The sequence below is a fragment of the Protopterus annectens genome, chromosome 9.part0, assembly GCF_019279795.1.
Source record: "Protopterus annectens isolate FY-2018-M chromosome 9.part0, PAN1.0, whole genome shotgun sequence".
Classification (NCBI taxonomy): domain Eukaryota; kingdom Metazoa; phylum Chordata; order Ceratodontiformes; family Protopteridae; genus Protopterus; species Protopterus annectens.
In genome coordinates this window covers 613,562,074-613,589,426 of record NC_056743.1, presented here as the reverse complement: position 1 = coordinate 613,589,426, position 27,353 = coordinate 613,562,074, and positions in this window count along the sequence as shown.

Genomic DNA, 27,353 nt, shown 5'->3' with positions numbered 1-27,353 from the left:
TGTCTGATGGAAATGCAAGCGATGGCTGTATGTTAACCTCTATGTCAGATTCAACTGCTTCACCCCTTAACTGTGTCTTACTTTGGCCACCATCATCATTAGAGTATGTGGATCCACTGACATCAGGAGGCACAAGGCCCATACTTCTACTATCACGATTACCTGTGATAAAAAGCATGAAACACATGAATACATTTATTCCTGCACTACTATAGTGCAATATATGCTAACAAACTAACAGTGCTGCTACTATTACAGAAACTACAGCAATACACACAACAGGCCTGAGATAGAAATCACAAACTACAATATTTTTTTTCAATTGCTCAGCACTATTAACATAAAAATACTTGGCTTACCATCTACAGAAGATGTACTGTGCTGTACTCCAGATGGTTCTGGAAGAAGTTAAGCAACAGGTAAGGGCAACATCATCACAATTAACAGTAACACAGGGGATAATACATTTATCCCCAAATATGTGCATTAAAGGTAATTTGAATAAGAACATGCTTGACAACTCCAAACTAAGCTTATAACTATAGCAATCTTCGGTCCCTCACCACAAGACATGTTGGTACAGAATTAACTTATTCATTTCAATTGTTTTACTATACAACAGCATTTAATTGTTGAGCTATCAAGCATACCTGGAGACATGCTTGTTGTTGTGGAAAATATTGCACCCACATCCAGGACGTGCTGTACTACACTCTCCTGGGAGCTGTCTGGATCTCTCAGATTGACCAGGAACTTTTCATTGGCAGTTAGTGGTGGTTCCATAGCAAGCTCTATACCGGTAACCATTTGGTCATGGACCACTGCAGCGGTTCACCTCCTTGCAGATGTTATCATATCAGTGGCCCTGTGCAGCACCTGTTCAGATGTTCTGCCATGGCAACCATGGCATTGACATCATGAACAATCTGCTGCCATATTCACATCCTATGGGCCCCTTTCCAGGAGAAGAGCACCATGTTGTCAAAACCCATCGATTTTCAGCATCAGTGTAGGGGGGGGGGGGTTCTCCCTAGATTGACACACCTGAGTGACATACTTGTAGGTGTCCTAAAAGACAACAGAAGTATAATACAAATAAGTATCACATAACTGCAGAATAACTGTTTCCAGATAAAACAGAAAAGGTATCCAGTCAGTATTACCACTAGAGAAACATAAAACAGTCCAGAGATGTGAAATACTAACAACAGGCAGGATGCAAAACAAATAGAGTTACAACAGCAACATATCCTTGTTTGCGCCATAACAGCAAGTAACCTTTGCCCCCCCAAAATAAAAGTCCATTCGTGTTTGTGCCATAACAGTAATTCACCTTTGAATTGCTAAAGGTGCTATCAAAGGACCTGTCCCTGACATATTTGTACATATTTATCACACAGCATTCCATTTGTATGTATTTTCAATTGTTTTCCTCTGAAATGACTTGACAGATCATGAATACACATCTAACTAATGCATACAGATAAAAGTGTAAAAGCCTTTGCTTCACACTATTCTTAAATACATTCCAGCGTATGTAGTAGGTGACAAAAGGGGAGCATACCTTCTGAAGTTCAGTACATCTCTGTACAGATATATCCTGAAGAAAACGCAGTTTTGCAGTCTTCCAAACATAAACAACTGTCCTCACCATCAGTTTGGCTAGCTAAACATTTGCCTTTTTATAATGGTGTAAGTTATTAATGGATTGCATCTATCTTTGTGTTTCATAGCTGCAAATTACTGCATAAGCAGCTGAATTGCATGCTAATTAACAAGTCCAACACAGGTGAGCTATTCAACAAGCTATAAAGCATCCATGTAGACTCTATGTTGATTTTTCCTGTGGATGTCAAAACTTTTGGAGTACAGATACAAAAAGTCTACACAGACAGAATGTTAGGGGCTGCTGCTGCTTTAATCCATTTGTATGTGCTAGAGGCTGAAGCCAATGCTATTGCTGCTGGCAATAGGCCTAGGCTGAGAAGAAGAAGAGTTTTCAGGCCACATTTAACTTAACACAACCTACATGACATGGAAATTGGAGAGTGCTACAGGATGCACAGGAACATACTACAGGAACTCTGCAACATCTGGTGCCCTCAACTCAGAGCCAAGGCCAAATGAGGGGAGCCCATCCCAGTGGAGACTAAGGTACTTCTGACCCTTAGAATATTAGCTACAGGGACTTTTCAGAGACCAAAAGAAGACATTCTGGGAGTACCACAGGCATCAGCATCCTGGATCCTCCACAAATTCCTGGATGCTATGCTTCAACATGCTGGTCAGCACATCTATTTTCCACATAGTTCTGAGGAGAGGGCCATAAATATGCAACAGTTGTAGCAGGTAGTCTACTGCCCTGCAGTACTGGGTGCCATAGATTGCACTCATGTAGAAATGAAGGCACCACTTGGGGAACAGGGTAGGCTCGACATTAACAGAAAGGGCTACCACTCTATCAGTTGCCAAGTCATGTGTAATGCCAAGGTAATCATCTTGAATGTGTGTCTTGGCAATCCTGACAGTTACCACAACTTACATATCTGGCACACCTCCCAGCTGTACTAGATGTTTGCTAGGGGGAGATATCCCACACGGTCATCTACTGGGGTTGCAGGCTGTGCACTAGAAATGTGGCTGATGACTCCAATCAGAAATGCAGACACACCCATGGAAGAATGCCATAATGATGCACACTCTCAAACCAGAAATTTTATAAAGCGTGTATTTGGAGTGCTGAAGTCATGATTCTGGCATGTAAATACATCTGGTGGAGCCCCACAATACAATCTATGGACATGCACAGAAATCTTCACAGTATGTGCCATACTGCACAACATAATTCTGAGGAAATAGCTGCAGCAGGGTCAGCAAGGAGAAGGGGCACACATCACACCAACAATGCCAAGGGCAGCACAGCCACAGGCAGATGAGAAGTCACAGGGGGAACCACCAGCTGCTGTGGGTGTAGACAAACATAGGCATACTCAGCATGCCCTTACATTGGATAAGAAACAATGCATAGCACATTTACTCACCACCTAAAGGCCTAAAACCTTCCTCCTACTCACATATATATAGTAACATTGATGCCAGGCAACTCACACAACCTTTGTCTTCCTGTATATTGGCTGTGTACTGCTTGCATCAGACAGAGTCAGCCCTGGACTAACACTGTGGCAACTGTGGCATTTACAAGGTAAGTCCTGAACCTAAAGTGTGTTGTTTTATTGTATTATGGCATATCCTTGTATTTCATCACTTGTTACAGTAAACAAGTAAAAGGTGGGAGATTTGTGCAGACATTACCGTAACATGTGACAGGAGAGACTTATTTGACTTATATGTGTCCATTAGTAAGTAGTAGCCCTCAGGCATCAAAGATTCACACATATATACCTCTCAAAAGTACTGATGATCACTCTCATCCTCAGGTTATCACCATAAATTTGTAATAGAAAATCATTGAAGAGAGAAGTTGGAAATTAATGATACACGTTGCAGTTTCTGACTTCACAACCCTCATATGATAAAACAGCAGACAGGATGCAGACAAGAAGAGTAACAAAATCAACATATCATTGTTTGTGCCATAACAGCAATTCACCTTTGCTCCCACCAAAAGAACAGTCTATACTTGTATGTGCCATAACAGTAACTTAGCTTTGTTCCCACTTCAACAGAACAATTGTGCCCTTGTATGTGCAATAACAGTAACTCACCTTTGTTCAATCCCCCCAAAAGAACAGTCTATGCTTGTTTGTGCTATCAAACCTGGCCCTCAGTTGTTGGCAAACGCATATCATACTATTGCCAGTTAATATCCTTACACATTTTAAGGCTAATAATACATCATGGTTTATACACTGCATGTCTCAGAGTACTGGGCACATAACTGATGAATGACCAGGAAACACAGAAAGTTAAGACAGAGCTGTAAATACAGAAGCAATAATCATAACAGTTTGTGTGATCACTGAGTGCACTATGTTAAAATATAATAATACGTGTGAAAATAACAGTTCTTGATAAAAACAAGTTAGATAAAAATGTTAACAAATCTTACATATAAGAACATTTGAAGCCTAACTAATATTAATAATCACATGCATAACAGCAAAAATAAAATAAAATATTTACAAAATGTGTTTATCTAAATTAAACAATTAAATATTGTACAATCCGTAATATTAATTCAAGTTATATGGTCTTCAAGTTTCCCTTATGCTTATAGGATCATAGATCATAGGAGGTTACTATGCTATTGGCCCTGAGGCCCTTATAAGCCTAGCCAAGAGTTTAGCCCATGTTTAGACAAGTCAGCACCCAAAGCCCCTGTCCAGCAGGGACACAGGTGGAATCCCAGGGGTGCATTTTCTGTTTCCCATCCAGTTTTCCAGGTTGTGCTTAAAAAGTGATAATGAGGCACTCGCTTGATGTGGAGAGGGAGTCTATTCCACAGATGGGGGGTCTCTGGGACACAAATCTGTTCCTCCAACAAGTCCTATTGATATCACAGACCAGGTTGACATCACCAGTATGGGTTGCTCGAGTGGAGCTTGACTTGTGGATAAGCAGCAGTGCCATCAAGTCAGGGTCTGAGATTGGAAAGAAAGGAGGGGGGTGTCCATATTCATAAAGGACACCCACACCTCAAGGTTGGTGGCAACGCACGATGCATCAGAGACCATCCAGGTGCAATTAACCATAGGCAAGACTGCTCTGCAATTTGTAGCATGTTACAGGCCACCCTCTCAAACTCAGGAACCTCATATGGCCTTCCTGAAAACATTGGAGGGGATAAATGTATCTCCAAACACCATCATACTAGGTGACTTCAACTACCCTAATATAGACTGGGAACACTACTCAAGCCCAAACACTCTAACCCAAAGATTCCTGGAGTTCATAAACTCAAATGCCATGGAACAACTAGTCACCATCCTCACAAGAGGAGAAAACATACTTGATCTCATCATCACGAACATGGGATCAAAATGTTCAACACCGGAAGTATACCCCTCACTGGTGAGATCAGATCATAAACTAATCTCGCTGGAGGTCCTCATCCCGCCCCCACCTGAAACAAAAAAGACCACAGTGAAAAACTTCTCAAAAGCCGACTTCACATTTTTAAAAACTAGTGTGGTCTCTTTTAAGGCCCCTGAACCAGTGGTAAACATTACTCAAACCGCTGAATCACTTACAAATGCCTTCTACCAGCACCTACAGGACTGCATGGATCAAGCTATCCCAAACAAAACTAAGACTCTCTGTACCAAAGGCAAGCATCCAGTCTGGTGGACCCCAGCCATAAACAAGCTCTACAACAAAAGGAGGAAGCTACTACAAGATAGAGCAAAATCCTTGAAAGGTAAGACACCTTTGATCATCATAAGTAAAAAACTAAGAGCTCTCATAAAATCATCCAAGGCAAATTTTGAGAGAAAAATCACCAAGGACTCAAAAGACAATCATAAGGCCTTCTTTAGCTATGTTAGAAACCTAGGAGGAAACTCCCAGATATGCTCAGAATTAGTTCAAAATGATGTAAAAATTACTGAACCTTTACACATTGCCAACATACTGGCTGACAGGTTCAGTGCAAACTTCTCCCCCCCAAAAGGAGAGATATCTTTACCAGAGGATTGTAGCCCCCCAAACATCTCCAACGCCCAGGTGAGAACTGCTCTCACTAAGGCAAAAAACACAGCATCCATGGGACCGGATGGTGTCCCCGGCTGTGTGCTTCACGAACTCAACGAGGAATTAAACCCACAATTAGGACAGCTGTTTAATCTTAGCCTCACCTCAGGATACTGCACTCCAAGGAGTGGCACACGGCACTGTGGTCCCACTTCATAAGGGCGGTGCCTCCACCGACCCTGGAAATTACCGCCCATTAGCTTGACAAGCCTTATCTGCAAAGTCATGGAGAGGATCATAATGGAACTCATAAATAAAGACATAGGGAACTTGCAGACTTTGGATCCAACCCAATTTGGCTTTGTCAAAGGCAGATCCTGCCTCTTAAACTTGGTTGACTTTTTCGAGACAGTCACCAAGGCCATTGATGAGGGAAAGGCAGTCCATACAGCCTACCTTGACCTGGCAAAGGCCTTCGACACAATACCCCACTCAGGTATCATCGAAAAACTCATCAGCTTGAATGTAAACCCATGCATCACAAGATGGGTTGCAAACTGGCTAAGTGACAGAACCCACAGGGTCAGAGTTGCTGGAGCCATGTCAGACTCAAAGCCTGTCACTAGTGGTGTCCCACAGGGCTCAGTCCTGGGTCCACTCTTGTTCGGCATCTACTTTTCTGAAGTACAAGCAAACACAGGGGGGTTATGGCTGACAAAGTTTGCAGATGACTGCAAACTGGGCCATAGTCAAAACACATCTGACACAGATATCCTTCAGAAGGGCCTCACAGAAACAGATAACTGGTGCCAGAGCCATGGCCTAAAGTTAAACGCCAAGAAATGCATAGTCATACCTTTTGGGAAAAACAAGGTTACCCCTAGCTACCATATAGGTGGCAATCCACTGAGCACAGAAGAAGTCATCAGGGATCTGGGGACCCAGGTTGACAGTAGCCTTTCGTTTGACACTCATGTTGCTAAAGTAGTTAGGAAAACCTTCTATATTGCCCACCTGATCATGAAGGGATTCACATCTAGATAAAGGGAGGTCATTGTCCCCCTGTACTCATCACTCATTAGACCTATGATTGAGTACAATGCCCGCTCGAATGTATCTGACCCGACACCTGCTGCAGCTTGAAAGGCCCCAAAAGTTCCTCACCAAAAGGATAAAGGGTCTCAAAAATATGTCTTATGCTGCCCGACTGAAAGAACTCCAGCTCTATTCAGTCTCATACCGCTTGCTCAGAGGTGACCTGTGCCTGACATATAAGGCCATGTCAAACCCAGATTTGATGAATATGCTTCACCTCAAAAAATCTAGATCCCTCAGAACCACAAGGGCGGGAGACTTAAACCTTGACACGGTTATAAATAGAACGTGCTGGAGGGACAGATTCATCACCCAGAGACTCCCTATGCTGTGGAACAAAATCCCGGTACATGTGAGGCAGAGCACCTCGCTGGCCTTGTTCAAGAGGAATCTTGACCAATGGATGGGAGATCGCAGATATACTCCAGGGATTACTTCAGTGTCACTGCTTGACAGAGGCACAGCAAAATAATAGGCATAGTTTTTATTCAAACTTAAGGGGTGGCGAAAGCCACATAACTATGGGCTAGGCTTATAAATGCCCTTGGGCAGATAGCCTAGTATGAACCTATGAACCTATGAACTTTATATGACAAACAGAGGTTACCCCTGAGGAATCTGTATGAAACTGAGTAGTGGGATAAGGCTTTTAGCCTATTTGTGTAGGGTAGATGTTTGAAACCCTGGATTCTCCTTATGATAAACCTCTGTGGTCTTTCCAGCTGCTGCATCTGCTTTGCGAGGTACATGCCGAAGGGGGCATTGTACTCAATAATTGGCCTCATAAGGGAAGAATACAGGGCTACTATCACCTCTTTGTCCCTGGATGAGATACCCTTACTTATGAGGTGGGTCATGTAGAAAGCTTTCTGTACAACGGAAGCAACATGCTGGTCAAAAGTCAGGTTGCTATCAACCTGCATGCCCAAATCTACTGATTGTGTACTTAGAACATTGTTATTAATGGGATAATATGTGGGGATGTCATTCTCCCCAAAGGGGATGATGATGATTTTTTTGCCATGCAGCTTGAGGCCATGATTCTGGCACCAGTCATTTGTTTGGGTGAGACCCTCTTGGAGGATGTTCACATTACTTGGGGAAGTGATGACTGCACCCAGCTTGCAGTCATCTACAGACTTGGTCAGACATAGTACACTGGTTTTGGCCTATACCTCAGAGAAGTACATCCTGAATAACAGAGGCCCCAAGACCGATCCCTGGGGTATGCCACTTGTTATGGGTCGACTGCTTGAGGTGGCTTCCCCTATTTTGATTAGGTGGGTTCTATCAGTGAGCCAGTTTGCTACCCATCTGGTAACATATGGATTGATGACTAGTTGAGAGAGTTTATCTACTATGCCCCAGTGGGGAATAGTGTCGAAGGCTTTGGCCAGTTCAAGGTAGGTGGTGTGCACCATCTTCCCCTTGTTCATAGCTTTGGTGACCATCTCAAAAAAGTAGACCAGATTTAATAGACGTGACCTCCCCTTGACAAAGCCAAACTGTGTGGGGTCGAGTGTTTGGTGGTTTCCAATGTCCCTGTTAATGAGGTCCATGATAATCTGTTACTTGGCCTTGCAGATCAGGCTAGTTAGGCTGATGGGTCTATAATTTCCCAGATCAGTGGATGCTCCACCTTTGTGTAAAGGGATGACAGTGGCTGTCCTCCACTCAGCTGGGACAAAGCCAGTACGCAGACTTTGGTTGAATAGGGTGCCTAATGGTGCTGCAAGTTCATGCCTGAGTTAATGTAGGATGCAGACAGGGATGTTATCGGGACGCATAGAGGCTGTATTTTTTGCCTTTGAGAGGGTAGTGATGACCTGATCCCTAGAGATAAGGGGTGGGGGCAGGTACTGGGGATGTTCTGATTTACTGATGGGGTGGACAAAGGGGAGAAGTTTTTGCTGAATCTGTCAGCCATTAGATTGGCTATATCTACAGCATTTGTGTATGTGGTGCCCTTAACCACCAGTTCTGAACAGATCTGGGTGCTTCCTTTGAAATTTTGGACATATGTGAAGAAGGCTTTATGATTGTCTCTAGTAGATGTGGCCAATTTGGACTGGAAGTTAACTTTAGAGGCTTTACTAGTGCTCTTATTTGCTTATTCAGGATAAGGAGAGATTGCTTCCAACTGGGCATCTGTTCCTTCTTGGTCCTGGACAGTAATTTTTTTATTTTGTTATAGTTTATTTATTGCAGATGTCCACTAGACAGGTTTAGATTTGTTTGAGGTTTAGAGGATGATTTTGTCAGGTATTCCTGATTCAATGTATCTATATAAATGCTCATATAGTACTTTGGTGTAGATTTGGACATTGGTGCCAGTTTCTACAGTGGGGGAGGGGGCTGTGAAGCTGTTTATACCATCCCTCAGGAGGTTGTAATCAGCTTTGGAGAAGTTGTTTTATTTAACTTTAGCTAGAGGGGGATCAGGGGAGATCGTGACTTTGAATGTGACCGCTCTAAGGTCGGATCTTACCAGGGAGGATGATACTGTAGGGGTACTGCAATGGTTACTCATGCTGGTTAATACCAGTTCCAAGATATTATCACCTCTTGTGGAGGTATCAACTAGCTGTTCCAAAGCATTTGCATTGTTAAAATCGAGGAATCTCTGGGCATTTCTGTTCTGGCATGAGTAGTTTTTTCAATCTGTGGTTGGGTAGTTAAAGTTACCCAGGATCAGGGTAAAGGGTTCGGTCTTGATAGATTTGAAGAGATCCAGATAGGTGGAGTGGGCATCTTGAGTCAAATTTGAGGGCCTGTAGCTAGCTATAATTTGAATAGGGGGTTTGTCAATGGTTAACTGCACCTGGAGTGTCTCCTGTGTGTCATATTCTTTGACCAGCCTGGAGGTGTGTTTCTTTAATATATACTGAAACTTAATCTTCTTTGGCTTTGCTGCCCACAGTCTGGAGTCTGAATGTGTGATAGGATGAGTAACCAGGTAAGACTGGGCTGCTCTATGCAGCTTTGAACTGCACAAATAGCATCTTCCAGGGTTAAGAATGCTTGCAATGAATGCAGTTTCATGTTTAGACTCCTAGCATTTAGCAGCATGACCTTTATTTTTGTTGAAAGTTTTATGTTGGTAGTATAGACCTCATAACTCTTCCTAAAGAAAGCACTATGGGGGAGGCAAGGGCGTTTGCCAGAAGCCCGAAGCCCAAATGAGACAGATGCAGGCCATCTCTAGCAAACTTTCATCCAAGAGTTATAATATGAAGTGATTCTATTTGTTCTTGCTTTAATAGTGGATATTTCCATGACAGAAATATAGATTGAATATTCTTGAAGTCTATGAAAGAAGGTTTTGTCTCATTTTTCCAGTTTGTTGCAATGACTTTGTGTGCTATGGCTAATACACTCCATAAATAGGATATATATGTTTTAGTAGAAAGTGAAGAGGCAGAAAATAATGAGATAATTCAGTATGCAGAAGCTAAAGGGGTGGGCCTTTGCTAAGTTCTCAATATTAACAGTAGAATGAGCTGATATAATGTGACTGGGGGGTCAGTGCCCAGTATCAACTTTATACCAGAGGTGGGCAACTCAAAGCCACCAAGACATAACACAGTTGTACAGATTACACAGTATTAAATCAAAAGTGCAGATGAAAAATGAAAATAAACTCTTACCTTTTCTGAATACCACAGCAGGCTGTAAGTCAGTCTCTCAGCAACAGCTTGAGTAACAGGTATATCTGATTTAAGGCAAAGAAAGCAGAAACCAGACCTATTATCCAGATAATACAGTTGCAGGCATGTCCTGCCCAGACAAACCAGGTCTGTTCACTTTCTCTCACTAAGTAAGCAAATAGGCCTCTAGACAAAGGATTTCACTACAAACTGAGATCAACACTAACAAATATTAGCTCTATCTCACAACAAAAAGGACAGTAAAAAGAGTTGTACAGATTACAGAGATTAAATCAAAAGTGCAGATGTAAAATGAGAATAAACTCTTATCTTTTCTGAATATCACAGCAGGCAGTAAATCAGTCTCTCAGCAACAGCTTGAGTAACAGGTATATCTGATTTAAGGCACACAAAGCAGAAACCAGACCTATTATCCAGACAATACAGCTGCTGGAATGCTCTGCCCAGAAAAAAACAGTTCTGTTCACTTTCTCTCACTAAGTAAGCAGATAGGCCTCTAACCAAAGGATTTCACTACAAGCTGAGGTCAACACTAGCAGATATTAGCTCTACCTCACAACATAAAGGACAGTAAAAACAGTTGTACAGATTACAGAGATATTAAATTAAAAGTGCAGACAAAAAATGAGAATAAACTCTTATCTTTTCTGAATATCACAGCAGGCAGTACGTCAGTCTCTCAGCAACAACTTGAGTAACAGGTATATCTGATTTAAGGCACATAAAGCAGAAACCAGACCTATTATCCAGACAATACAGTTGCCGGAATGCCCTGCCCAGATAAAACCAGTTCTGTTCACTTTCTCTCATTAAGTAAGCAGATAGGCCTCTAGACAAAGGATTTTCCTACAAACTGAGGTCAACACTAACATATATTAGCTCTATTTTACAACAAAAAGGACAGTAAAAACAGTTGTACATATTACAGAGATATTAAATCAAAAGTGCAGATGTTAAATGAGGATAAACTCTTATCTTTTCTGAATATCACAGCAGGCGGTAAGTCAGTCTCTCAGCAACAGTTCGAGGAACAGGTATTCTGATTTTATGTGGGAATACTTATTTTGTAGTGATGTGATATTTATGTGTATTACACTTATGTTGTCTTTTAGGACACCTACAAGTATGTCACCCAGATAAGCCAATCTAGGAAGGCATCCATTCACTGATGCTAAAAATCAAGTTATAGTCGAAGGGTTTTGGCAACATGGTGCTTTTCTTCTAGATAGGGGATGGGGAGATATGGCCCATAGGATGTGAATATGGCAACAGATTATTCATGATGCCAATGCTGTGGTTAACCATGGCAAAACATACAAACAGGTGTGCCACAGGACCACTGACATGATAACATCTGCAAGGAGGTGAGCAGCTGCCATGGTCAGTGACCAAATGGTTCATAGGTGTGTACTAGGCTAATGGCCCTGGGGCCTTTACAAGCCTAGACCATAGGATTATCCTGGCATCAGGCCACCTGACCTTAGTTTCCCGTGCCTCTGTCAAGTAAAGCCACTGCAGTGATCCCTGGGGCGAAGTTTCTATTTCCATCCACTCATCAATATTTCTCTTGAAGAGGGCCAGTGAGGTGCTCTGCCTGACATGTATGGGAAGTCTATTCCATAGCATAGGCAGTCTCTGGGTTATGAAACTGTCCCTCCAGCATGTGCTGTTGATTATGGTAATGAGGTTGAGGTCTCTGGAGTGTGTGGTGTGGAGGGATTGGGATTTCTTTAGATGTAGCATTTTTAACAGAGCTTGGTCAGACATGTCTTTGTAAGTCAAGCAGAGATCACCTCTAAGTAGGCGATATGAGACAGGGAACAGTTGGAGGTTTTTTAGTCTGTCCATATAGGACAAATGTTTAAGGCCTAGGATCCTCTTTGTGAGGTACCTAGCAGCCTCTACAGTTGTTGCAGGTGTTTAGTGAGGTACATGCCAAATGGGACATTGTACTCAATGATTGGCCTAATGAGGGAAGAGTAGAGGGAGACACTGACCTCTTTTTCCTGGATGCAAAACCCTTTGTAATGAGATGTGCCACATAGAAGGACTTTCTGACCATAGTGACAATGTGGTGGTCAAAAGAGAGGTTGCTGTCAACCTATGTTCCCAGATCTCTTATAACGCCTTCTGTGTTCAATGGACTACCATCGATATGGTAATTCATGGGAACTGGGTTTTCCCCAAAGGGGATGATGACACATTTTTTTGGCATTGAGCTTAAGGCCATGGTTCTGACACCAGTCGTTGGTCTCAGTGAGGCCTTTATGTAGGATGCCAACATCGCTTGTGGAGTTAATAATAGCTCCTAACTTGTAATCATCTGCTACCTTTGTTAGCCAGAGTCCCTTCATGTTGGCCTGGACTTCAGAAAAGTAGATACGAAACAGGAGGGGACCCAGGACCAAACCCTGTGGGACTCCACTCATCACTGGTCAGCAGTCTGACTTGGAGTCAGCTACTTTCACACTGTGGGTTCTACCTGTGAGCCAGTTTGCAACACACCTAGTGATATGGGGGTTGATGCCTAGCTTAGTGAGTTTTTGTATGATACTTGAGTGGGGAATGGTATCAAAGGCCTTGGCCAGATCAAGGTAGGTTGTATGAACCACCTTGCCTTCATCCACAGCTCTCGTGACTGACTCAAAAAAGTTCACCAGGTTGAGAAGGCATGATCTACCCTTGACTAAACCAAACTGTGTGGGATCCAGAGTTTGGAGATTTCCTATATCGTTGTTTATTAGGCCCATGATGATGCATTCCATAGCTTTGCATATGCTGGTGATGTACATGCAAAAGGGAGCATTGTACTCTTTTATCAGTCTGATGACAGATGAGTGCTGTGGAGTTACACTATTCTTGGATGCTATGCACTCACATATGAGGTCAGCCACATAAAGGCCTTTATTACCACTGTGGACACATGGTGATCAAAGGTGAGGTTGCCATCAACCTGCATTCAAAAATCTCTCAACACTGGGTTAGAACATGGAGGGTATTATTAATAATGTAATTTGCATGGACCTTACCTTTGCCAAAAGGGATAACAGTGCATTATTTTGGGTTAACTTTAATTCTGTGGCTTTGTCAACAATCATTTATGTATATAAGCACATTTTGTTGTATGATGACATTGTTTGGGGACTCAGTGATTGTGCCCAATTTGCAGTTGTCAGTGAAGTTGTTGAGCCACAGGCCATTTTTCTTCCCCTGATTTTCTGAGGAATACATTGCAAACAGAAGGGGTCCCAGCTCAGATCCTTGTGGGATACCACTGGTAACAGGTTGGCTCGTAGTGGTGGAATCCCTACAAATGATTGCATGAATTCTGTTGGTGAGCCATTTGGTTACCCATCTAATGATGTATGTGTTAATCCCCAGGTGGGTAAGTTCTGCAAATTATGCCTCAGTGAGGGATTGTATCAAAGCCCTTGGGCAAGTTGAAATAGGCATTATGCACTGATGTGCCTTTATCCATGGCTTTACTGACACTATCAAAGAGTTCCACTTGATTTAACAGGCATGATCTGCCCTTGATCAAGGCAAAGTGGGTCAGGTAAAGAGTTTGAAGGTCAACAATGCCCTTGTTGATAAGGTCCAATATAATTTTCTTCATGGCATTACAGACAAGGCTTGTCAGGCTTATAGAGCTATAGTTCCCTACTTTGGTTGAGGGACCCCTCTGTGTAAGGGTATTATGGTTGCTGTTTTCCCTCCTACTGGGAAAAAGACATTACTTAAACTGTGGTTGAAGAGAGTAACCAGTGGTTGTGCTAACTCTTGCTTTAGACTGTTTAGTAAGCATCCTGGGATGTTATCTGATCCCACAGAGGCTGTCTTTTTGGCATTGAAAAGTGCAGTTATGACCGGTTATTTGGATATTGTTTGTAGAGAACTGTTGACAGGTATGGTGTGGGGTATGACTGGTGGAGACAGGGGTGTGAAATTGTTGCCAAACCCGTCTGCTAACAGGTTGTCTATGCCCTCGGGTTCATTGTGAGTGCTACCATTCACTCTGAATTTGGTGCAAAGCCTTACCTTCCCTTTTGCATTGCAGACATAGCTAAAGAATGCCCTGTGATTATTCTTAGCTATTGGTGCTAATTTAGTTTTGTAGTTAGCTTTAGAGGGCCTTACAAAATGTCTACTTTACTTGTTCATGCTATGGAGGGTGTTCTTCTGCTGTGACTGTTCTCTCTTATTTCTGGAGATCAGTTCCTTTCCTTTGTATAATCAATTTACGCTAGATGTCAACCAGGGTTGCTTATTTTTCATGAGCAAGTTTTGATCCATTCTGGTACAGCTAAGTCTATACACTTGTAAAGATTTTTATACAGATTATTTTTGTACACCTCTGTATAGGAGTCTTTACTGTCAGTATTGGCAGTAAGTTTAAAACTATATATGCCATCACATAGGAGGCTATAGTTTGCTTTGAAGAGATTTTTCCACCTTTTGGATCCTGAGAGTCAGGTCAGGTATGGTTGTTACACTGAACATGACTGATTTATGGTCAAACATTACCAGGGAGGATCTCACAAATGGTGTGGTGCAGCAATCTCCAATGTTGGTGAGTACTAGCTCAAGGACATTCAACACCCTTGTGGAGATGCAGACTAACTCTTCCAGAACATTTGTGTTTACAAAGTGCAGGAACCTTTGGTCAAGTGTGTTTGAGTTCATATATGTATCCCAATTGATGGAAGGATAGTTACAGTTACCCCTGTCTAGGGTGTTTGGCTATATTACAAGTGACTCAAGTAGGTCCAGGAAGGCACTGTGTAGTTTTCCTGGTTAATGTTGGTGGACCTGTCACTAACAATGATGTGGAGGGGTGTTTCTCCTACAGTTTGTTGGACTTGTAGTAACTCTAGAGAGTCACACTGCTGAACCACTTTTGAGGTGTACTTGTCTTTTATGAAGATGGATACACATCCTCCTTTGATTGTTTCACATTCATTCAGCCTGAATGTGAGGAAGGCATTATAGCCTTTCATGGCTTTAGTACTCTCTGTGGCCCTAAACCATGTTTCTGTGGCAGCACAAACATTGACATGTTCACAAGTAAGAAGTGTCTCCATTGAGTGCAGTTTCTGATTAGAATCCTAGTATTAAGTAGCATATCATTGAGCTTGTCTTTTGAGGATATGTTTACAATAGAAACTTTGTTCTTATGACATTGCCTAAAAAGTCACAATGGAGGAGGCAAGTATCTTGATCAGTAACCAAAAGGCAAGAGGTGACAGATGTAGACAATCACTGGCAAAGCAGTGTGGTCTGTCAACCATATCATTCCAGCCTGATAACTACTGGATTCCCCCTGGAGTGACACCAGTAGTTAAGCCAATTGTTGAAGTCAATACTTTTTTGTTTGGATTAAGGCATCATCCTGGGTGAAGGTAGAATGCTGCTTAAGGCTATGGACATACCTGTCTGGGACACATAATCTGAAAGGTCAGTCACATCTCTCTTCATACAGGCCATTGAGGCAAGTTTCAATTCATTTACTCCAACATGGAGTATGACAGAAGTGCAAATGTGGTTGTTGTTCAGAGATTGAATGCATGCATGACTTTGTGGATCTGCCACTTAGGCAGCTGGCCATGACTCTCTCCTTGTACAACCTGGTGAGGGGGACATATGTGTGTCTCCCTATAGATTTACCTATGACCAAGAAATTGGTTTTTAGGTGTTTTGCTTTAAGGATTTAATGGATGAGACATGGATATATTTGTTTGTACGTGTAGGGGGTTCCATTGGAACTGTCATGTGTGCAGAAAGTTTGCATTTCTGAGGACTTTGCTCTTTCTGTAAGCTTTTAATGAGTACCCCTGCATATGTGGTTGTAAATCTGGTTTGTTGAGTAGGTGAGGTGTGTGTTGACAACTTTTTTGATATTTGTTTCATTACCTGAGAAAAAGAGCATTTATTCTAGATTTATTGTATAATTGCATCTCTCATGTATTGTATTGGTAAGTTGTAGGAATGCATGGTTAGCACTATACACGAGGCAATAGAAACCTAGCTGTGTAAAAACATAAGTACCATTATTAAGCATATTTAGATGGTCACTGCTAGCAATGTAATTTTGTGAGCAGCAACAACTGGGTCTGTCTATGCGGGACATAGGTGCCACCCCAGAGACTGAAATAGGCTTCCACTGTGTGTGAAGCAGTAGTCTTCAATGACCCTGTTCAATGTCAACCTTGACTACTGGTTGGGTGATTGTAGAGTCACCTCTGAGTTGGCACCTATATCCCTCATGGACAGGGCCAGATGGTGTTGCTGTCAAACGACCATCCAACTATGATCAACAAGGGTACTTGTGTTTTTACATAGCTAGGCTTTTACACCCCCTAGTGCTAGTAGGCTAGTAGCCTTATATGAACCTATGAAACTATGTGCCTATGGAGGTCTCACAACGTGTTGTCCCCCACATGGCCTGCTGATGTCATCTATCATAAGTTCACATGCAGTCATGTATAAATCAGACTTGTACAATGGTGCGTGTAATAAGTATTGTGTTCTTAGGTAGGGATTCTTTTCTCATTGGAGTCAACTTGGTGTGTGTGTGTGTGTGTGTGTGTGTGTGTGTGTGTGTGTGTGTGTGTGTGTGTGTGTGTGTGTGTGCGTGTGTGCATGTGTGTATTTGGACAGAAAAGCATAAGTGTGTATTCCACAGTTACTTCTTCAATGGCATAGATTGCCAATATTTTGATATTTGCAAATGTCTACACATCCATTTCATATATAATGCAGACTTGTGCCATGGTGTGTGCTTTACGTACTGTGTCCTACAGTCCATGTGCTTGGATAGATAGGGGTTGTTTTCTCACTGCAGTCAACTTGGTGTGTGTGCATGTGTCTAAACAGAAGAGCAGAAAGTATATATCCTACAATTAATTTTCCAATGGCATGGATTGCCAATATTATGATACTTGCACATACCTACACATCCATTTCATGCAGCTGTCCCAAACTCTTGTCTCCCACATGGCCTGCTGTCATTTACTATAAGTTCACCTGCAGTCATGTAAAAGTCAGACTTGTGTTGTGGTATGTGTGTTAAGTGCTGTTTTCTGTAGTCTGTGTACTTAGATGGATAGAAGTTCTATTCTCATGGCAGCCAACTGAGTGGGTACGTGTGTGAAAGCTGTTATCTGACATAACAGAGAGCCATTTACACTAGCATGTGGAACCCTGCTATTTCCATATTTTCTTCTCCAGATACTGCTGATGTCATCAGGTATAAAGTGTTGTTTGACACACTCTAATTTCAGACTTGAGCTGTCGTGTTTGCATTAAGTGATGTGGTCTGCAGTCTGTGTATATAGATCAGTAGGGGTTCTATGCACACTGCAGTCAACTGGTTGTGTGTGCGAGAGCTGTTGTTTTCCATTAGAGAGGGCATTTTACACCAGCATGTGGAATACTGTTTGTGAAGACTGGGTGAAGATAGATGAAGGCTGCCAGCCAAGCCAGACAGAAGTTTGTAGATAATTCTGTTATTTGTACATATTAAGATAAGCCACAGGTTTGTCCCTTAAATGTGAAAAGACTGCTGTTAGATGTGGAACTGCAAAAAAATGTAACAACAGTGCACTCTGCTGGCAGAAAGCTGACCAAGTAAAGCATGTTGTGACCCTTTGATCTAAACACAGTGCCACAATGTCTAAACGAAGACATTCGTTTTATTGTTTTAACCAAGAGTTAAATTGCTAGATTTAAACATACAAATGTATTTTTATTGCTCTGCTTCCTGACCAGCTGCAAGATAACAAAAAGAGATGTTAAGAATGTAAATGTAGCTTCTCTTAGTCTGGGAACACAAGGAAGTGTGATGAATGATGTAATGTGAACCAGGAATGTGATTTTAAAAACAGAAATAATCAGAGAGCATTAAGTATTTGTTGTCTTGACCATCCAACTCATCAGCACTCTGCCTGTGTTCTATATGTAAGTTTATCTTAGACTTGTGTTGTCTTTTAGAAATAGCTAGACACTAGAAAGATTAGACTAAGTGTTTTTCTGTGATGTCAGAACTGTACTACTGAATTATTTTAAGTATTTGTCTGTGATCCCGGAACTCTTGACTAGCACTGCGTAGTAAGCAGTATTGTCTTGTTTCTTTATTATTCATTATTACATATTTTAAACCCTTTTAACTGTGGCTGTTTTTGTAGAGATAATTTAAACTCTTTAGAGTACTTGCAGGCCTTTGGTAAAATTGTACAAAGCTACTCTAATAGCTTTAGCCCTGGGCTATACTATCAATTGGATAATAATGTTGCACAGTAATAATTGGACACCCTTTTAAGGGCCTTTGAGTAGCTGATAAATATTAGTGGGTGGTGGCAGCTGGAACTACCATATAGTCTGGGACACAGGGGCACAGCTGGAGAACCTGTGCCAGCCTTCCCCATGCATGTCTGTGTGGTTGTATAACCTCTTCTCAAAGTGTGTGTGTGTGTGTGTGTGTGTGTGTGTGTGTGTGTGTGTGTGTGTGTGTGTGTGTGTGTGTGTGTGTGTGTGTGTGTGTGTGTGTGTGTGCATGTGTGCGTGTGTGTGCGTGTGTGTGTGTGTGTGTGTGTGTGTGTGTGTGTGTGTGTGTGTGTGTGTGTGTGTGTGTGTGTGTGTGTGTGTGTGTCAACTACTTGGGCAGGGACATGAAGCCCTGGCTGGACAGAGAGGGTGCTGGAGGTTTTAGCTTGCCCACTAGGCTGAGATCTGGACCCTATAGCTGTGCCAGTGGGGGAGTCTTATTGGGGACCTGGAGAGCAAGGGAACGACAAGCCCTGGACTGACTGTGAGCTTTGTGTGCTCTTAAGGGAAATTGCACTTTACTGTGTGTATTTGTTATCCTTTCCCCTTATATGAGACGCTCCTCACTGGTGTTAGTGGTGAGGATTGAGGCTCCTTGATTGCTGGGCCAGGGCACAGGCATCACACTGTTATTACCATGCTGTCCTGTCCAGACACTGCTGATGTCATCAGCTATAAAGTGTTGTTTGACACACTCTAAGTCAGCCTTGAGTCCACTTGCATTAAGTATTGTGCTTAGTCTCTATACTTAGAGAGGTAGTGATTCTATTCTAACTACAGTCAACTTGGGGGGAGGTGAGCTGTTGCTTGACATTACATAGAGCATTTTATACCAGCATGTAGGACACTGCTATCTTGTCCTCAACAGACACTGATGTTGTCATCAGCTATATTATATTTTTGGATATGCAATACATCCACCAGGGCAGGGTCAGAGACTGGCCTGGGGCCAGGCAGAGGTCATGTTATCCTATAGAAGAAAGATTACAGTGACATGGCTTTTAATTTATCCACATACATCATGGCATGGTGTGTAGGCCCTGTGGTATTTTGCGGAGAAAGGCCAGTGGTCCCTCTAACTGCTAATCATGTCTATTGAGGTACATGTAAAAATGAGCATTATCGTCTATTAGTGCTGTAAGGTGGTTTGACTACAGTGTTGTCATACAATCCTAAGATGTCAATATGATGGCATGACTTACGATGTGCACAACATAGGCTTTCAGTAGCAGTTTGGACACCTGGTGGTTAAAGTTCAGATTGCTATCTAAATGTGTTCCCAGTGATTGCATCACTGGGTTTCTGCATATCAGGACTGTTGTCAGTGCTGTGCTTGATATGAAACTCCACTTTTCAGATGGATTACAAACACACATTTCTGCATTTATTTGTATATAATGTGGCTTTGTCACCATTCAGTTGTGTGTGTTAGGTCCTGTTGTACTATGTTATCACCATTAGTAAACTCAATGATTACACACAATATGCAAGAATCAGCAAACCTGGTAAGCCAAAGGCCATATACTTTAGCCTGAACTATCGAGAAATACAGTTTAAACAGTGAAAGGCCAAGCACATTTCCTTGGGGGTTGTCAATGGTGGAAGCTCTGCTGGTACAGGCTGATTCACCAGCTGTCACATAATGTGTTCTGTCAGTGAGCCAGTTGTTTACTCATCAACTGACATAAGGCTTAATCCTCATCTTGGGGGTTTTGTCAATGATACCTGTGCATGTGATTGTGTGAAAACCCTAGGGCAGATCAAAATAGACAGTATGCACTGTTTTACCTTATTCCAGGCCTATCACATGGAATCAATGTGCTGTGACAATGCACATACACATTCCTGATACAGTGGATTAAACAGTTCAACACACCCTCCACATGGCCTGTGTTCCCATACAAGGGTGTACCAGTGGCGGCTGGTGACTTCAAATCAAAGGGGGGCTGCAAGAGACAGCTGAATGGGTGGGGTTAATGGGAAGGGGTGTGACCAGCTAGAAATGAGAGGAGCTATGTTCAAAACCACAAAAACTGTAACTTTAATTAAATACGCTGCCCTGGGTGCCAAACCATCATTATGAGAGTCCAATTAAGACAAAATGAAGTGTAGAAGAAAAAAAATTGCAATGCATTGGCTGCATGACAGCTTACTTAATATCTAGATGGAAACAAAAAGTTTGTGAGGCATGAAAAAATAAATTACTTTTTAAATACATTACTGGAATACCAGTCAAAATCAAGTATAAGAAAAACAAGCAGCACTCAACTCAAACCATTTCTCCTTGCACTGCAGTTCTAATTCTAATTTAAATTTCGCTTTATTAAAGTACCAAGTAACATGCTGAAAGTAGCAATCTCTGTGATACCTCCACTTGTAAAAATGTTTCTTATCCAAAAAAGACCTGCTGCCTGACAACAACTATCTACTTGTTTCATGGGGAAAACATGATCAAAGTAAAAAATGAAAAGTAAACAAGAAACAAGCTCAAGATTCATTGCTTAAAGGATTACTGCACAAGTGATGGACCACGCATGATAGACTGACATTCTGTTTAGTTTACAGGTAAAGCCTGTAAAGATGACTGCACATCTCTGACAAATGTAATGAGCGTCTTAAAATAATGTAATCCTGTCCTTTATTACAAATACTGTCAAATGCATTTCAATACCTAAGGCTTATATGTTATCTAGGTATGTAAATATTCTCTGCATGGCAACAACTGAAAGGCTTTCAATGCTGGCAATTCTTTAACAGTATGCTTATTAAAGCTTATTTGCTTCTTACAATCTCGGACAAGCTTACCTGATGGTCAGTAAAGCATTGCTACTTAAACACAGAGCAACAGGCACTTTCTGAATAATAATAAACATAAATCAACAGTATAAAAATATGACAGAAACCAGAACATTCTGCAAAATCAAGGACAGATGAAAAGCCACTGTAGTACTTGTGTCTACCTTGGATGGGGAGATACTCTGCACATTTGCACTGCATAACCGCTCCTTGCCTTGCTTGGACACATCCAGAGTCACTACATGGGAGAGTGAGGTGCAACAACTATGTCACAGTTTGAAATGTCTCTGGCTGACTGTGATGGCCCTGACACATTTGTCATACCTCTCAACCTCAGAGCAAGAAATCTGGACAAAGCCATGCATAGAAGTGGGACAAATGCCCAAAAATAAGGAGATTTTTAAATATTGCTCTTATAAATTTAGAATGATAATAGAATAGTAGGTCTTGCATTAGTATGAATTTTCTGAAGAGTATGAAATCTGAAACTCAAAAGTCTGTCATTGTTTTATAACGTCAATCTTTAATGATTTGCCACTAATTTGCCAAAAAAACACAATTTTATGAAAAATGGACCAAAAATGTGATGCAAAAATACAAAATAGTCGCACAATATAGCTGGGAACCATCAAAGAAGGGACACTTTTTTAATATTAGTACTACTAACTTGAGCAGCTGACAAAATACAAGAATCTACATGCATTTCTGAAATAAAAGTAATCTATATCTCTAATTATTACAGTTATGGATTAATTGTAAATCCTCCACATTTTCTTCCAAAATTGCCATTTTGCTGAGGGATTATTAGGGGAAGAGCAACATTTTGAGCCAAAACTGGGGACAGTTGAGAGGTTTGTATATGCTTAATTCTATAAAGCAATTTATTTGCACATACCTCTCAGCCTGTTAATGCAGGAAATCTGGACAAGGCCAAATATATTGGGGGAGCATATAAACAGTACTAAAATTGCTCTTGTATAAACTGAGACAGTTGATAGAATAACAGGTCTTGCTTTAGCATGTATTTCTCTGAAGGTTATGATGTCTGAGACCCAGTGTCTGTCATTATTTAGTGACTTAATTCCTAAATGATTTGCCAGAAAAAAACACAACTTTTATGAGGAACAAACCAAAAATAAGAAGCAAAACTCTATTTTACCAGAAAGGCTCATCCAGACTCTGCTACACTTTGCTGTGAAGGAAAGGTTAGTTTGCTGTTATTTTTTGTATTTCTGTATTGCCTTTCTATATTTTGAATACTGTAGTTTGTTTTCTTTATCTTGTGTTTTGCTTGCATTCTGTTCTAACAGCATATTAAAACTTCAAAAGAGACCACAGCTCTCTCTGTTCTGAGTCAGGCAGAAATAAGAACTGATTAATTAAGGACTCATTCATAAGACAGAAGAGGTCACTTAAGGTTAATCACTTGTTAACAGAGGGGGTGGAGCTAGGAACTAAAATTTCTATTTAAGGAGTAAACTAAAACATTTCAGAGCTTTACCAGAAAGGCTCATCCAGACTCTGCTACACTTTGCTGTGAAGGAAAGGTTAGTTTGCTGTTATTTTTGTATTTCTGTATTGCCTTTCTATATTTTGAATACTGTAGTTTGTTTTCTTTATCTTGTGTTTTGCTTGCATTCTGTTCTAACAGCATATTAAAACTTCAAAAGAGACCACAGCTCTCTCTGTTCTGAGTCAGGCAGAAATAAGAACTGATTAATTAAGGACTCATTCATAAGACAGAAGAGGTCACTTAAGGTTAATCACTTGTTAACAGAGGGGGTGGAGCTAGGAACTAAAATTTCTATTTAAGGAGTAAACTAAAACATTTCAGAGCTTTACCAGAAAGGCTCATCCAGACTCTGCTACACTTTGCTGTGAAGGAAAGGTTAGTTTGCTGTTATTTTTGTATTTCTGTATTGCCTTTCTATATTTTGAATACTGTAGTTTGTTTTCTTTATCTTGTGTTTTGCTTGCATTCTGTTCTAACAGCATATTAAAACTTCAAAAGAGACCACAGCTCTCTGTTCTGAGTCAGGCAGAATTTTTCCTTCCCTCCCACCCATTTAAGTTGTCTTGTTAAATACCACTGTCTTTCTAGTTGCCCGCCTCTTATGTTAATCTGACCATATATCTCATTTCTCTCTACTTTCACTGGCTTATGTGAGTAATCACAAAACCATCACTTTTGAAATCCCACCCCTTCAATTATTTAAATTTATTGGCCATCCTACAGTATTTCATAGCACCAAAATACAAAAGTAACCACCCCTTTCAGTCCATCTTACTGTTTTAAAAATAGTAACTCTCCACTAAACCTTAACTTTTTAAACAGGTAAAACTCAAGTTACCTACTTTCATATCTAACTTCTCTGGTGCACACTGCAGAGTGCATTCTTTTCAATCTTACCTTTAAGCATCCCTGTTACTAGCACTTTCTCTAATACCTAAAAAGATCATCTCTACTTGACTTCAAGTAGACTTTTCTCTATCTGTTAAACCTAGCACTTGCTCCTACAGTACTTATTACCTTGATACGGCACTCTTATAGATAGCACCCCAAAAAGGCAAACGCCCATTGGTCGGTCACCCACGGCCGCCGGAATCTCTTGTAAAGTCTTTTTGGCTAGTCCTTCTAGCATGTCGAGGGATCAGTTGCTAGTGTCCTCTCCTGCTCAGCTGGTGAACCTGGGAATATTGAGGCAATGTTACAATTGCCTCATGTACACAGACAACCCTCTCCTCCTCCCACAAAACACAAATACATGCGAGAGATGCAACTATACGGCCAAACTGGAGGCTGAGCTCTTCAACATAGGACTGGCAAGACCAGTCAGGAGGAGAAGGTTACCACACACACTATAGACCCAGTCTCACATAGTACCATCACAACCTCAAATCATACACATAAACACACAAAGACATACTCGGCTCTGATCAAAATCTACCAAAACAGCAGAGGCCACCAAAGCAGACACCCAAACAACCACCACCTCAGAACACAACACCTGCAACACATAGACCTCACAGTCAGAGTGTCAAACAGTCACAGCCCTTAAGGCCAAACACAATGCCAGACACACTAGTCATTGGTGACTCCATAGTCAGACACACTGACGCCCCGCCACCAGACTGAGTAAGGAGAAGGTCACAGTAACCTGCCTGTCGGGCGCTAGAATCCGCCACATAACGCAAGCACTCAGGTCTCTCAACAGCAGGTACAAATACGACTCAGTCATTGTCCACGCTGGTGTAAACGACCTGAGACGTACCTCCTTGGACTACATGAAAAGAGACATTGAGGAGCTCTCTGATTATGTAGCCCAGGCAGGTATGACCCTGACCTTGAGCAGTATCCTACCTTCACCAAGAATGATGCCACAATACAGAGATAAGATGATCAGCTTTAACAATTGGCTTAAACTCTGGTGTCATTCAAAGGGGATCCAATGTCTGTCTGCCTGGGATGACATGCTGGACAAGCCACGCTGCTTCGCAAGGGACGGCTTGCACCTGTCACCCTGGGATTCCGGATATTGGCAAAGGCTCTTGCCACCCCATAGTGCCTTTTTAGGCAAGGCTCAAATTCTAAACCTACCACCCTAGAACACAAAAAAGGAAAAAAACTAAGGGTAATGCTGCTCAATGCCAGAAGTCTAAATCTCAAAATGCACGACTCGAGGCCCTTCTCAGTATGGAGAACATCGATGTCTGTGCAGTGACAGAAACCTGGTTCAAGGCTCCTGAGAGCACCCCAGCACTATCAGGTTTTACCTCTTATCATGCGTTCCGCCCCAAAATCCGGACAATACCAAGAAAGGAGGTGGGGTATCCATATTCATCAAAGACACCCACACCTCAAGACTGGTGGCAACGCACGATGCATCGGAGACCATCCAGGTGCAATTAACCATAGGCAAGACTGCTCTACAAATTGTAGCATGTTACAGGCCACCCTCACAATCTCAGGAACCTCACATGGCCTTCCTGAAAACACTAGAGGGGATAAATGTATCACCAAACACCATCATACTAGGTGACTTCAATTACCCTAATATAGACTGGGAACACTACTCAAGCCCAAACACCCTAGCCCAAAAGTTCCTGGAATTCATAAACTCAAATGCCATGGAACAACTAGTCACCATCCCCACAAGAGGAGAAAACATACTTGATCTCATCATCACGAACATGGGAGCACAATGTTCAACACCGGAAGTATACCCTCACTGGTGAGATCAGATCACAAACTAATCTCGCTGGAGGTCCTCATCCCACCCACACCTGAAATAAAAAGACCACAGTAAAGAACTTCTGAAAGCCGACTTCACACTTCTAAAGACTAGTGTGGTCTCCTTTAAGGCCCCGAGCCGCAGAAAACAGTACTCAAGCCGCTGAATCACTTACAAATGCCTTCTACCAGCACCTGCAGGACTGCATGGATAAGGCAATCCCAAGCAAAACAAAGACTCTTTGTACCAAAGGCAAGCGTCCAGTCTGGTGGACCCCAGCCATAAACAAACTCTACAACAAAAGGAGGAAGCTACTACAAGATAGAGCAAAATCCTTAAAAGGTAAGACACCCTTGATCACTATAAGTAAAAACTAAGAGCTCTCATAAAATCATCCAAAGCAAATTTTGAGAGAAAATAGCTAAAGACTCAAAAGACAATCATAAGGCCTTCTTTAGCTATAGTTAGAAACCTGGGAGGAAACTCCCAGATATGCTCAGAACTAGTTCAAAATGATGTGAAGATTACTGATCCTACAGACATTGCCAACATACTGGCTGACAGGTTCAGTGCAAACTTCTCCCCTCCCCAAAAGGAGAGATATCTATACCAAGCGATTGCAGCCCCCAAACATCTCCAACGCCCAAGTGAGAACTGCTCTCTCCAAAGCAAAAACACAGCATCCATGGGACCTGATGGTGTCCCCGGCTGTGTGCTCCACGAACTCAACGAGGAATTAAACCCACAGCTAGGACAGCTGTTTAATCATAGTCTTACCTCTGGATACGCACCCAGGAGTGGCGCACTGCAACTGTGGTCCCACTTCACAAAGGCGGTGCCTCCACCGACCCTGGAAATTACCGCCCATTAGCTTGACAAGCCTTATCTGCAAAGCCATGGAGAGGATCATAATGGACCTCATAAATAAAGACATAGGGAATTTGCAGACTTTGGATCCATCCCAGTTTGGCTTTGTCAAAGGCAGATCATGCCTTCTAAACTTGGTTGACTTTTTCAAACAGTCACCAAAGCCATTGATGAGGAAAGGCAGTCCATACAGCCTACCTCGATCTGGAAGGCCTTCAATACAATACCCCACTCGGGTATCATTGAAAACTCATCAGCTTAAATGTTAACCCATACATCACAAGATGGGTTGCAAACTGGCTGAGTGACAGAACCCACAGGGTCAGAGTTGCTGGCGCCATGTCAGACTCAAAGCCTGTCACAAGTGGTGTACCACAGGGCTCAGTCCTGGGCCCACTCTTGTTTGGCATCTACTTTTCCGAAGTACAAGCAAACACAGGAGGGTTATGGCTGACAAAGTTTGCAGATGACTGCAAACTGGGCGCCATAGTAGAAAACACATCTGACACAGATATCCTTCAGAAGGGTCTCACAGAAACGGATAACTGGTGCTAGAGCCATGGCCTAAAGTTAAATGCCAAAAAATGCATAGTCATACCCTCGAAAAACAAGGTTACCCCTAGCTACCAAATAGGTGGCAATCCACTGAGCACAGAAGAAGTTATCAGGGACCTGGGGACCCAGGTTGATAGTAGTCTGTCATTCGACACCCATGTAGCTAAAG